Source organism: Hylobates moloch, unplaced genomic scaffold (assembly GCF_009828535.3).
Source record: "Hylobates moloch isolate HMO894 unplaced genomic scaffold, HMol_V3 SCAFFOLD_12, whole genome shotgun sequence".
Lineage (NCBI taxonomy): Eukaryota > Metazoa > Chordata > Mammalia > Primates > Hylobatidae > Hylobates > Hylobates moloch.
In genome coordinates, this window is record NW_026652287.1 from 3,945,152 (window position 1) to 3,958,089 (window position 12,938).

The 12,938-nt window shown below is 49.1% G+C and overlaps 1 protein-coding gene across 6 annotated transcripts in view; it reads right to left on the bottom strand.

Moving 5' to 3' along the window:
- GLT1D1 (glycosyltransferase 1 domain containing 1) overlaps positions 1–12,938 on the bottom strand; it is a 187,684-nt gene that overhangs the window by 170,770 nt on the left and 3,976 nt on the right. The window contains exon 1 of one of the 6 annotated variants that reach the window (XM_058426052.1): positions 12,684–12,804. The exons of the other annotated variants lie outside the window; for them this stretch is intronic. The gene's annotated coding sequence lies outside the window, so the exon portion shown is untranslated. Of the gene's footprint in view, positions 1–12,683; positions 12,805–12,938 lie in introns of those variants that run through there. 6 annotated transcript variants of the gene reach the window in all.

Consider the following 12,938-nt stretch of genomic DNA (forward strand, 5'->3'; position numbering starts at 1 on the left):
GTACCCAGCCGATCGAGGAGCTACTCATTGCTCAAGGTCACCAATCTACCCAGAGAAGCCAGGCATTTCAACATCTATGAGAATCTCCCCGATTCCAACCTCCCTAATGGTATTTCTCCTCCTTCAAGGTCCACAACACCTGTTACTCCTCTACATCTTCAGAAGTTCCCGGAGGCCTGCGTTTCCCATTTCCCTTCTCTATAAGGACGAGGGATGCTTTTGGGCGGGGTGTTGCCTCCACAGTGTCTGTTCCCACACGCCCCTTCCTAATACCTCGACCCTCCTTGGCACTTATTTGAGGAGGACAAGCCCCACCTCCAGATCCAAGGGTGCTCCTGCAGGGTCATGCCAATCAAAACATCTGGCTCTCCACACACCCACCCCTAGACGTTCAATTCTGGGACCTGGGGTCGTGTTTTCAGAGATTCAACCTCGGAGGTTCTCCATGGGCCTGACCTGGGTTGCAGGGAGCCCCGGGAGGCGCTGGCGAGAAGATCCTGGCAGGAGAGGGAAGCGGATGCAGGAGACGGAGATAAGTGGACTCCTGTCCCTGTCCCCTGCTGGAAAACCACCCCGAGGAGGCCCTGCCTCCAGCCTTCTTATGGCAAAAGCCAGTACATTCCCTTTATTGTCTAAGACAATTTAGGTTGGGTTTTCAATTCAACTTAGCTTTCAATTCAATTCCTCAAGGCTGAAGATCTCTAAGCCACACCACAATAATAGCTTAGCGCCCTTATTGTTAGTTTATACACAATCCATCGCAGTCTCTCATCCCCTCAATCCTTCCAGTATGAGTCCTTTGGCCTCCTCGGAATTCCAGACCTTTGACCTCTGCCCCCTCGGACCCACATCCCTCCAGGCTTTTCTCCCAGTTCTGGGGAGATTCCATGCTCCGCCATTTCAATTACTTTCTTGTCAACACCTTAACCACTCCCGTCCCCCAGTCTTTCTGTAGCAAGCGTGTGAGCATCTGGAACAATGCCAGCCCTGGAGAGTCTCCAGGTCAGCTTTCTCCATGGCAGCCCCGGGCACTGCTGCCTGCTGGGGGACACCCCGAGGCAGACAGTAAGTGGAGATCTGTGAGATGGGATCCCAAGTTGCTCATTACTGCGTCGGCACCTCTCATGTATTTTCAGTGACCGAGTGCACCTGCTGTATGCCCAGTGCCGTCGGGGCACCAAGAGTTCAGTAAGGAACAAAACATGCACAAACCCCTGCCCTCCAGGTGCCAACTCTCTTTTTTTCTTTTTTCTTTTTTTTTTTTTTTTTTTTTGAGAAGGAGTTTCACTCTTGTTGCCCAGGTTGGAGTGCAATGGTGCGATCTCAGCTCACTTCAACCTCTGCCTCCCGGGTTCAAGCATTTCTCCTGTGTCAGCCTCCCGAGTAGCTGGGATTACAGGCATGCGCCACCACGCCCGGCTAATTTTGTATTTTTAGTAGAGACGGGGTTTCACCATGTTAGTCAGGCTGGTCTCAAACTCCTGACCTCAGGTGATCCGCCCGACTCGGCCTCCCAAAATGCTGGGATTACAGGTGTGAGCCACTGCACCCAAGGGCCAACTTTCTAGAGCAGGGAAAAGGTCAATGAGCCAGAAAATCCCAAATCTCCTCTATGTCAGAGGCAGGGTTTTGCTCGGGAGGAAAACCACCAGCCCCAGGGAGACAGGGAGAGAGTGTGTGGTGGAAGGGGCTGCCATTTGAGAAGGGTGGGCAGGAGAGGTCCCGCTAAAGAAGGTGACCTGAAGGTGGCTGGCACAGTGGCTCATGCCTGTAATCCCAGCATTTTGGAAGGCCGAATTGGGTGGATCACCTGAGGTCAGGAGTTCGATACCAGCCTGGCCAACATGGTGAAACCCTGTCTCTACTAAAAATATAAGAATTAGCCAGGTGTGGTAGCGCACACCTGTAATTTCTGCTATACAGGAGGCTGAGGCAGGAGAATCGCTTGAACCGGGGAAGTGGAGGTTGCAATGAGCTAAGATCGTGCCACTATACTCCAGCCTGGGTGACAGAGAGAGACTCGGTCTCAAGAAAGAAAAAAAAAAGCCTGAAGGTGATGAGGCAGCGAACCACATGGATACTGTGGGGGAAAAGATGAAGAGCTAACAAAGTCCAGCACACAGAAGTAGAGAACAGAATGGTGGTTCCCAGAGGCTGTTGGGGGCTTGGTGGGGGCAGCAGGAGGAATAGCTTGTACAACATGGTGACGATCGTCAATAATAACATACTCTATATTTCAAAATTGCTTAAAAAAAGATTTTAAATGTTTTCACTACAAAAAATAATAGTACAATTGCCGGGCGCGGTGCCTCACGCCTGTAATCCCAGCACTTTGGGAGGCCAAGGCGGGCAGATCATGAGGTCAGGAGATCGAGACCATCCTAGCTAACACGGTGAAACCAGGTCGCTACTAAAAAATATAAAAAATTAGCCACGCGTGGTGGCAGGCACCTGTATTCCTGTATTCCCAGCTACTCGGGAGGCTGAGGCAGGAGAATGGCATGAACCCAGGAGGCGGAGCTTGCAGTGAGCCAAGATCGCACCACTGCACTCCAGTCTGGGTGACAGAGCGACAGAGCGAAGACTCTGCCTCAAAAAAAAAAAAAAAAAAAGGTACAATCACCCCTGGGTATCTGTGGATAACAAAATCCAAGGGTGCTTAAGTCCCAGATATAAAATGGCACAGTATTTGCATATCACCTTCACACATCCTCCCGTATACTTTAAATCATCTCTCTAGATTACTTATAATACCTAATACAATGGAAATGCTATGCCAATGGTTGTTCTGCTGTATTGTTTGGGGTTTTGGGGGGTTTTTGGTTTTTTGGGTTTGTTGTTGCTGCTGTTGTTGTTGTTTTTGTGGCAGAGTCTCGCCCGGTCACCTAGGCTGGAGTGCAGTGGTGTGATCTCGGCTCACCACTGTGACCTCTGTCTCCCAGGTTCAAGCAATTCTCCTGCCTCCGCCTCCCGAGTAGCTGGGATTATAGGCGCTCGCCACCACGCCTGGCTAATTTTTGTATTTTTAGTAGAGATGGATTTTGCCATGTTGGCCAGGCTGATCTCAAACTCCTGACCTCAGGTGATCTGCCCAATTCGGCCTCCCAAAGTGCTGGGATTACAGGCGTGAGCCACCGGGCCCAGCCTGTGTTGTGTTTTACTTCTATATATTTTTTAACATTTTGATCTGTAGTTGCTTGGAACTGCAGACATGGAACCCACAGATACGGAATACTGACTATCTTCAAGGTGATAGACATGTTCGTTACCGTGATATAATCATTCCACAATGTATTCATAGTCCAAAACATCACATGGTATCCCATAAATACATACAATTACTAGTTGTCAAACTAAAAGTAACAATGTAAATTTTTAAAATAAATTCAAATAAACAAAAAATAACACCAGTGGGTATTATATCAGAATATCAGAAAAGCAGGTGCTATGGGCCTGACGTGGGACGTGCTGGGCTTTGGGAGGTCACAGGGGTCTGGGAAGGGTACGTCACTGAGGGGCCCACAGCGCAGAGGATAGCAGGTCCTGGCAGAAGCCTTGGTGTGTGTTGGATGTGAAGCAGAGAAGAGATGCAATCTGGCTGAGCATTTCACCAGACTCAGTCTGACTGCTGTGTTGAAAGTGAAAAGGGACAAGCTAAGAGACTCTGGCAATGACCCAGGGAGGGCCGGGGTGGTGACACCTTCCCTCTCCTCCGGCCTCTGAGGTCCTTATCTGTCCTGCCACCAGCAGCTCATGGCCTTGCCTCCTCTACAGAGAAAATCACAGCTGCAAGACAGGCACACCGTCAAGTGCCCCCCACCATGCCCAACCCTCTGGCACCTGCAGGCTTCTGGGCCTCTCCGTGAGGTCCCAGCAGAGGCCACACTCCTTCTCCAGCTCACCCCTCCCCAACAGCTCAGGAGTTAACCACCCCACAGTCACGCTTCTCCCTGTTTCCTCTTCCCATTCACCTTCAGGCAGCATCAAATATGCCTGGGCCCCTTAGAAGGTTTCCCCAGCAACCCAGCATCCTCCCCCAATCAGGCTCTACTCTCTCCTCCCCTGCTCATCACAAAAGGACTTCTGGAAATGAAAGGGTGGCACACATTCACCATCTCCATCTCCGGTGCCTGCCCACTCCTGGGCTTCCACCTGCCACGACTCCTGCAGAACAAGATCAAACAAGATCTCCACGGACCTTCAGGTACCAACCCTCATTGCCCCTTTGACGTCTTGAGCAGATGGACCTGTTAGCAACATCCAGCATCGCTAACCAGCCCTCCTGCTTGGGAAATTCCTCTTCTTTGGCTTCCCTAAGTTTTCTGGATTTCCGGGGCCCTCTCCCTTCCCAGCCTGTCTCCTTTCTGATCATGTTATATCCCAGTTTGCCCCACCCCTAGTGCAGGACTAAGCAAACTTCATCCCACACTCAGCTTCTCATCTTCAGCCCGGAAGCCTCTCTGAGTGCCCATGGGTTCCAACTGCCCTAATTCAACAAAAACTTAGAGTGTGTCATCTGACAGGCACCTCGCAGTCAGCATGTTAAGACTTTCCTGCCCCAGCCAAGCTGGCATCAGCCAGTATTCCATGTGCAGGGACCTGCCCACCGTGCACACAGCGGCACAAGCCAGGCCCCTGGAAGTCCCCCTAGTGCTCTTCTCTCCCCATTGCCATAGCATCACAGGGTCCTTCCAGATAGTATTCAGATCTATACACTTTTTTTTTTTTTTGAGATAGAGTCTTGCTCTGTCGCCCGGGCTGGAGTGCAGTGTCATGATCTCGGCTCACTGCAAGTTCCACCTCCCGGGTTCATGCCATTCTCCTACCTCAGCCTCCTGAGTAGCTGGGACTGCAGGTGCCCGCCACCACGTGTGGCTAATTTTTTTGTATTTTTAGTAGAGACGGGGTTTCACCACGTTAGCCAGGATGGTCTCAATCTCCTGACCTCATGATCCGCCCACCTCTGCCTCCCAAAGTGCTGGGATTACAGGCATGAGCCACCACGCCTGGCCTTTTTTTTGAGTCTTGCTCTGTCCCCAGGCTGGAGTGCCATGGCACGATCTCAGCTCACTGCAACCTCTGTTTCCTGGGTTCAAGAAATTCTCCTGCCTCAGCCTCCCGAGTAGCTGGGATTACAGGCATGCACCAGCACACCTGGCTAATTTTTGTATTTTTAGTAGAGACAGGGTTTCACCATGTTGGCCAGGCTGGTCTCAAACTCATGACCTCAGGTGATCTGCTGATCTCGACCTCCCAAAGTGCTAGGATTACAGGCATGAGCCACCACACCTGGCAGATCTATACACTTTCTTTGTTCTTAAAGCAGCAACCTCCATCCCTCATCCTTCAATCCTGACAGCTTCAAACCCAGAATTCACAAGGTGACAGTGACAGTGACTGGATTCCACCCTCGAGCTGCCCACTCAGGTCCTCAGCCAACTCCTCTGGAGGGTCTCACAAGCTCCTTCCTGGCTCAAGGTGTCCTCCACACATACAGTTCCCTCTGCCCAGAATGCACTTCCCAGCCTCTCCCCTCGCTAACCCTGATGGCCCCAGCTGAAAAAGTTACTTCCCATGAGCAAATGCTCACAGCAGACTACTCAGGGTAGCCCCAAAGTGGAAATGTCCCAAGGCCCACCATTCTCCAGTTGAGGAGTGGACAAGCAAAAGTGTCCATCCGGCCGATGGGGTATTCCTCAGCCACATGGGAATGAAGGACTGACACTTTAGGCCAACCTGCAAAAGGGACCACATAGCGTATGATCCCATTCCTACGAAACGTCCAGAATAGGCCTATTCCTACAGACCAAAGGAAGCCGACCATTTCCCAGGGGCCGGGGAAGGAGTGGAAGGTGAGTGTCTGCTAACGGATATGGGTTTCTTCTGAGAGTGATGGAAATGTTCGGAAATTAGATAGGAGTGACGGTTGCGTGACTTTATGAATATACTAAGAATCCCTGGTGTGTATACTTTAAAAGGGCGAAGTTTATGGTATGTGAATTATATCTTCAATTTTTTTGAAAACTATATGGGGCCAGGTGCGGTGGCTCACGCCTGTAATCCCAGAACTTTGGGAGACCGAGGAGGGCAGATCATTTGAGGTCATGAGTTCGAGACCAGTCTGATCAACACAGTGAAACCCCATCTCTACTAAAAATACAAAAAATGAGCTGGGCATGGTGGCACATGCCTGTAATCCCAGCTACTCGGGAGGCTGAGGCAGGAGAATCACTTGAATCTGGGAGGCAGAGGTTGTAGTGAGCCGAGATTGTGCCAGTGCACTCCAGCCTGGGGGCCAGAGACTCTGTCTCAAAAAGTAATAATAAAAATAAAAATAAACTATATGGGAAATAAAATGTTATTTTTTGAAGAAGTCTTCCCAGACCCTGGTTGGGGCTCAGAAAAAAAGAAACCCCAAAATGAAGGCCTCGGCAGCTCTTTCTGACCCTCTCCAGCCCTCCTGTCTCTGGCCCCTCATTTTCCCCAGAGGTGAACCAGAGAAACTACAATTCCTCTCCCCGTGGAGGTTCATGGAAACCAGAACTCCTCCCCAAAGCCAGCCATAAACCCAAAATTATTACTCTAACTTTCCCCTGCCTTCCTGTGTAAAACCTGACCATAAAGAACTTATGCCAGGCCAGGTGCTGTGTCTCACACCTGTAATCCCAGCACTTTGGGAGGCCGAGGAGAGTGAATCGCCTGAGGTCAGGAGTTCAAGACCAGCCTGACCAACATGGTGAAACCTCGTCTCTATTTACTAAACAAAAAAATACCAAATTAGCTGGGTGTGGTGGCGCATGCCTGTAATCCCAGCTACTTGGGAGGCTGAGGGAGGAGAAACACTTAAATCCAGGAGGCAGAGATTGCAGAGAGCCGAGATCATGCCACTATACTCCAGCCCGGGCAACAAGAGCAAAACTGCATCTCAAAAAACAAACAAACAAAAAGAAATTATCCAAACTACCTTGTTTGATTGTAGGTCACAAAGCCGCCATTCCAGAGAGGGCCTGCCTTGTACCAGAAGGAAAGAAGGCTGCATAGAGGGGCCAAGATGAATCCAGACAGACTCGCCTTGCTGGGCCTCCCCAAGCAGTCTATCGGTGTTCGATCAGACCCTATTCGTCCCATCCTATTTCCATGTGGCTGTCCATACCTTGTTGAACCTAAGCATAAACTGGCCAGTCTCTCGTGTCTCTGGGTCTTCATTCTGAAGGCTCCCATGTCATGTAAAACTATGACCAACACAGGTGTGTGCTGTGTCTCCTATGAATCTGTCTTTGGTCAGTTGGTTTTCAGTGAACCTTCAGAGGGGGAAAGGGAAGCTCTTCCTTGGACCCTGCGCCCTCTGGAGCTATGTCGGCTCTATTCAGAGTCCTCTCTCTGTCATCACCCTACACTTCTCCGTCATAGCACTGATCGTATCACAATCAGACAAATGTTTGGGTAATTACATGCTTGTGCCTGTCTTCCATGCTAGAATGCTAGATTTATCTTCCAAATGACAATGCTTAGCGTGGAGCTGATGCGCAGAAGCTCTCTGTGGTTGAGCGGCTGCCTCCTGAGGACAGGGACTGCATGACGCCGGCTCTCTGTGTAGCACCTACACCGCACTGTGCCCATGGGAGACGCTCAAAAAATATCTGCTGAATGAAGACATCAACAAGTTTCTTTTTTGTGTGATACAAGGTCTCATTCTGTTGCTGCCCAGGCTGGAGTGCAGTGGTGCAATCAGGCTCATCGCAGCCTCAACTTCCCTGGGCTCAAGCGATCCTCCTGCCTCAGCCTTCTCAGTAGCTGGGACCACTATGCTCAGCTAATTTTTGTATGTTTTGTAGAGATGAGGTTTCACCATGTAGCCCAGGCTGGTCTCAAACTTCTGAGCTCAAGCAATCTGCCTGCCTCAGCCTCCCAAAGTGTTGGGATTACAAGAGTGAGCCACAGCACCCAGCAACAACTTTCAATGGCTATCTTTGTGGTTTTTGTTTTTTTGTTTTTTTTTTTTTTTTGAGACAGAGTCTCACTCTGTCACCCAGGCTGGACTACAGTGGCGCAATCTTGGCTCATTGCAGCCTCCGCCTCCCAGGCTCAAGCAATTCTCCTGCGTCAGCCTCCTGAGTAGCTGAGATTACATGCATGCACCACCATGCCAGCTAATTTTTTTATTTTTAGTAGAGACAGGGTTTTACCATGTTAGCCACGCTGGTCTCAAACTCCTGACCTCAAGTGATCTGCCTGCCTCAGCCTCCCAAAATGCTGGGATCAGAGGCATGACCCACTGCACCCGGCCTCAATGGCTATCTTTGAATGTGGAAAAATTGGTAACAAGGTCTTTAAAAAACAAACAAAACAAAAGAAGGTGGAAAAAATAAAATAGCCTCCTTGTCAGAACTTCATCTGCATTCACACTTTCCTTTGACTCCTCAAAAGAAAATCTAGAAAACCTGAAAACTTTTCCTCATACTTTTTTTTTCTTCCCAAATGCTTGGCAATCACAGAGAATTCAGAATGACGCGGCCAGAAAGTAGCCGGGCCTAGAAGGGAAAGTTCTGCCTTGGATGCAAAGGATGTTTGCATTTCTTCCTTCACTTTCTATCCTTTCTGGTCCGTGTCCTTTAGTGCTCCAATCTCCCCTATTATCTAAAGCGCTTCTCATTCTGACAAACACACCTTTGCACTCTCTGTTCCAGATGGAGAAACAGAATAAACACACGGTCACCACCCTGCTGCACCAAGTCCAGCTATGAGTGTGACAACATTTGCCACCATTCTGATGCCAACACACTCCTGGCTGAACTGAACCGCCCCTCAGGCTTCCCGGCTCTGGGCCGAGGAAGCCCAAATGCTCTATTTTGTTCTCTTTCCACGATCATCTTCATGCATTTCCCCAGTACCCTTGGCAGCTCTGCAGACAGTACACTAGGCATGCAACTCAGTTATCTAGCGAATATCTGATATCATGATGTAGAGCACGGGTCAGAAGGCCTTTCCTGGAAGCAGACAGAGAGGAAAGATCTTTGGGTTTGTGGGTCAGAGGGCCTCTGTTCTAACTACTCCATTCTGCCCCGGGAAGCAAAAGCAGAAACGTGAACAACACGTAAGCCTATATAGTATAGCTGGGGCCACCAAAACTTTATTTACAAAACTGGCGGGAAGGCTGCGTTTAACCCCTGGGCAGGCAGCAGTTTGTCGCCCTGGTTTTAGATGATTTCAGTGTTTCCGAGGACTAGCCTCCTATTTTAGCATAACAGGGGGCACCCTTTGAAACAACTCCATGACTTACTCTTGGCATGAATATTTTTTACATCCACTCCTTGTGGAGTTTATCCCCCTCCACAGGTGACATGAACTTGGTTCTCTAGGTGTCAGATTCTATTTTTTCACTTACCAGAGCTGCTTTTAATTTTGAACTTCACCGTTAGAAACTGACCTAGACCAATTTCCCCGGTTCCGTGAGGACGGCCTGGCTCTCCTGGCAAATGTTCATTCTCAGGGGATCAGAGGGGGATAGGGACCCTTCTGACCTCTTCCTTCCAACCTCACCACCAGGTGTGCCCTACAACGAGAGGAACTCTCACTCCAGATTCAGCCACGCACACACAAAACAGTCTATTCTGCTGGGTTGCAGAACTCTCTGTGTTCTCCAAGCACCCTGCCCGAAGGGTAGAGTCCACACTGGACCATACTGGCAGCCACACTAGCCAATCTAGTTAAGCCAGATGACAGAGGGTTATGGCAGGGACGCAAGACCAAATAGAGCTGGCAACCTCAAGGGCTGCCCAGCAGGTGAGGGCTCCCTGACTTCTTGGTCAAAAGCCTGTGTCATCTTCCCAGTGAACCACATGTCTTAGACACCACTAATTTCTTTTTGTTGAGACGGAGTCTCGCTCTGTTGCCCAGGCTGGAGTGCAGTGGTGCAATCTCGGCTCACTGCAACCTCTGCCACCTGGGTTCAAGGGATTCTCCTGCCTCAGCTTCCCAAGTAGCTGGGACTACAGGCGCCAGCCAACACGCCTGGCTAATTTTTGTATTTTTAGTAGAGACAGGGTTTCACCATGTTGGCCAGGCTGGTCTTGAACACCTGACCTCAGGTGATCTGCCCACCTCGGCCTCCCAAAGTGTTGGGATTACAGGCATGAGCCACCACGCCCAGTCTAATTTCTGAAATGCTTTATGCTAATGAACTAATCTTCTGATGTGGGTTGCTAATGTTACAGTGCTTAGGAGACATCTCTAGAGTGTAGGTGTCACATTAGGGTACTCAGAATACTCACTAGCAGCTCACAGGTTATGCTTAAAGGAAACTTACACACCCTGAACACTTTATACCGAAGAATGTTTAACGTGACACACAGACAATGTAACATCGATTCTCGAGTTATTGATCCCCCAGAGTTTTTGCCCAAGAAACACATTATTCCATTCTATCACCTACATCTTCTAAAAAACTACTAGACAGCAGAAGCCTTAGATTTTCCTGTGTTTTTCCCCCAGTATTTTCCCTCTATCATGAAGGAAATCATGGGTTTTTCTCTCCTTCACTCCCCACACTCAACTGCCAAGGCCTGACCCTTTTACTTCTTAAATGTGCCAAACCCAAATGCATACATGATTTTCAATTACACACAAATCTCATGGCCTTTCATGGTGCAATCCTGTTTTTGGCACAAAACTGAAGGTGTTGTGTGGCCCTGTCTCCCTCTCCAGCCACATCTCCTGACCCCACCTAGAGAAGGGTTCATCAGCAAAGCCCTGTTCACATGTCCAGCGGGGTCACTCTTAGGGAGGGGCTGTCCTGTGCACTACAGGGCGTGGAGCGTCCCACTCAATGCCAGTAGCCCCCAACACTAGTGGTGCCAGCGAAATACGTCTCCAGACCTTGCCCAATGACCCTGGGGGCAAAATGGCTCCCCTTCCTTGGCACATCCTCTGTGCCCCACGCTCTTCCAGAGGGAGAGTCGCTGATCTACAGGATTCTATGCTGTGAAGGCTGCGTGACTCAGCTCTGGAGGAGATGGTCTCTTCCCATCCCATTGGCTGACCCTCTGCCTAAGACGCCTCCCCCTCCATTCTCCCACCTTGCTAACTAAGGCCCATTATGCAGATTAATAGCTCACAACTATTGTCGATGAAAAGAGTCAAACTCTGTAAAATATTAAGAGATTTATTCTGAGCCAAATATGAGTGACCATGGCCCATGACACAGCCCTCAGGCGGTCCTGAGAACGTGTGCCCAAGGAGGTTGAGGTACAGCTTGGTTTTACACATTTTAGGGAGGCAGGAGACATTAATCAAATATATTTAGGAAATACATTGGTTTGGTTCAGAAAGGCAGGACAACTCAAAGAAGGGGGGTTGTGGGGAGGAGGGGCAGTTCCAAGCTATAGGTCAATTTAAAGATTTTCTGGCTGACAAGTGGTTGAGGCTTGTCTTAAGACCTGGGATCCATAGAAAGGTAATGTTCAAGTTAAGATAAAAGACTGTGGAGATCAACGTTCCTTTGAAGTCTTACAGTGGCTGCCCTTAGAAATAATAAATGACAAATTTTTCCTCTTCAGATCTTTAAAAGGTGCTAGACTTTTAGTTAATCTCTTCAGGATTGGGAGGGCCTGGAAGAAAAAGATCTAGCTATGCTAATAGAGATTTTTTTTTTTTTTTTTTTTTTGAGACGGAGTCTCCCTCTGTTGCCCAGGCTGGAGTGCAATGGTGTGATCTCAGCTCACTGCAACCTCTGCCTTCTGGGTTCAAGCAATTCTCCTTCCTCAGCCACCCAAGTAGCTGGGATTACAGGTGTGAGCCACCATGCCCAGCTAATTTTTGTATTTTTAGTAGAGACGGGGTTTCACCATGTTGGCCAGGATGGTCTCCAATGCCTGACCTCAAGTGATCCACCTGTCTTGGCCTCCCAAAGTGCTGTGATTACAGGCATGAGCCACCACACCCGACAGAGATTCTTTACAGACGCAGATTTTCCTCCCACAAAGGATGGCTCTGCAGGGCCATTTCAAGATATGGCACAGAAGCATGTTTTGGAGTTAAATATTTTGATTTTTTTTCTTGTCTCATAATGTTATGCCAGAGTCAGATTGGAAAGTAAGCCACGATATACAGTGCCAAATAAAACCCATCTGATGGCTATTTATGGTTTGTAGGGCATGACTTCCCAGACCCCTTAGACAGGAATTTGGGCAAGATTAAAAAAAATCAGAGCTTAGTCCTCACTATGTTCCAGACACTGCTTTAAAAACGCTGAAAGTGTATTAACTCATTTAATTCCTTTCACAACCCATATTGGCATCCTCATTGTAAATAAGAACACTGAGCCACAAAGCAAACTTGGTCTGGACCTTGCCATTTTTCAGCAGGGAATGGGCTTGGAAGGCACCAGAAGGCTTTCCCTGACCTCCGATCTGGGATCAGTCCCCACCTATATGTCCCCAAAAGATCCTGTGCTTTCCAGGCCAATACATTCATGAGGATTCAGCCCCATTACTTATATATGGGGTGTTGATTTACAATGACCAACTTGTGCAAGAATAGAACCACTTCTTTTTTTTTTTTTTTTTTTTTTTTGAGATGGAGTCTTGCTCTGTCGCCCAGGCTGGAGTGCAGTGGCGCAATCTCGGCTCACTGCAAGCTTCGCCTCCCGGAGAACCACTTCTTTTTTTCTTTAAATTCAGTCTTACCTAATTCTGACCTCCTATTCTGCCAGGCTGACGGGAACTCCAGATTTATGCATTTGGTGAACTCCCTCCCCAAGGGTCCAGGGTCAGTTGAGGGTGGTCTCCGAGGTCTTCGGCAGAGATTTTGGAGGAGAACGTCCAGTCCTCACTGCTCACTGCTGATTAGCTCACAGAGACTGTCAGTCACCAAGGGAACCTCCCTCCCCGCCCGTCCAGGACACCAGCAGCATTTCCTCAAGGAGCCTAAGCTTTCACAAG